The sequence below is a fragment of the Aplysia californica genome, unplaced genomic scaffold (genome assembly GCF_000002075.1).
Source record: "Aplysia californica isolate F4 #8 unplaced genomic scaffold, AplCal3.0 scaffold00304, whole genome shotgun sequence".
Taxonomy (NCBI): Eukaryota; Metazoa; Mollusca; class Gastropoda; order Aplysiida; family Aplysiidae; genus Aplysia; species Aplysia californica.
The window spans coordinates 525,333-526,621 of record NW_004797574.1 but is presented as its reverse complement, the minus strand read 5'-3'; positions in this window follow the sequence as shown (position 1 = coordinate 526,621).

Below are 1,289 nucleotides of genomic sequence, written 5' to 3'. Positions count from 1 at the left end.
GTGTGTGTGTGTGTGTGTGTGTGTGTGTGTGTGTGTGAAAGCATGACGTACAACAAAGTGCAGCCAATTTTTCTGAACTCGTTTGTTGAATGGAAACTGCCCCGGTATTGCGAGATGGTGAATTGAGGAAAAGCTTAAGCGTGTTGGGATTTCATTTCTGAAAAAGAGTATTGAACTTGATAATCATCCGCATATTTAGATGATCAAATGCTTATTACGATTATATAACCTTGGATTTCGGCAATTCCCGCGGGTGCTCGACTAACCCCGTGAGCGATCGGCTATCTCCGAGGGGGATCGGCAATCCGCGTCGTTAATCGGCCATCTTCATGAGCGCTCCAACATTTCCGAAGGTATCAAATCCCACCGTATCCACAGGACTGGCATCAGTGACCATATCATTTTATCCAAAGCATAGGCCATTAAATCCTGACGGCTGGATGTCCGAGTCAGGTACGGTGATAATGTGTCTTTTTATCGGTGGTCATTGCATCGGCCTGTCGTAGTTTATTGATCCCTGAGGTGCTCTGAGAAATAATGATCTCGAGGGGTATTCACAAACCATATCTGTCATGACGCAGTGGAATCAGGTGCTGGTCAATTTTTGGGCATATGGAGTCATTGGTATCACCGTAAAGGTTGTTCATTTGCCTTGCTTTCGATGAAAAAGTAATCCATTTATCATGAATAGAAATTGAGATATTTGCGATTGAATGAGGCGTGGTCGCCTGGTTTCAGAAGTGAATTTAGCAAGGAAATGGCCGCCAAAGTTTGGTGACTTCCATAGCTTAAAAGTCCTTGGAAACTGCGTATTTGCATATTTTTGTGTGTGCCTTTAATCAACGTTATTCCATAAAATTCACACATAAAAGTGTTTTTCAATGGACATGCAAGGTGCTGAGGCAAAAAACAAAAATTGGAAAAAAATGTCCAAACTGGCCGGAATGTAAATTTCTCGGATTTAATTATTTTGACGAGCGCCTGATTTCACCACGATGCCTCACATACCTCCTCGGGTATTCAGTAACCGTTAACCGTCAGATGTAACGTTTGACAATCACATTGTCTGCTGGTTCTGGGTACCGGAAGGACAATCTCGCGAGCGGGTGGATGTGTGGGTAGGCGTACTACGATTGTAGGTCTACTCACCGTGCGCTCTTCTCCCTCTCTCACTCAAGCTTGTCAGTTCACGCGCACGCACATTTCTGATCTCTTTAATATTCTTTATTTCTATCCCATTCTCTCTCTCTCTCTCTCTCTCTCTCTCTCTCTCTCTCTCTCCTCAACTC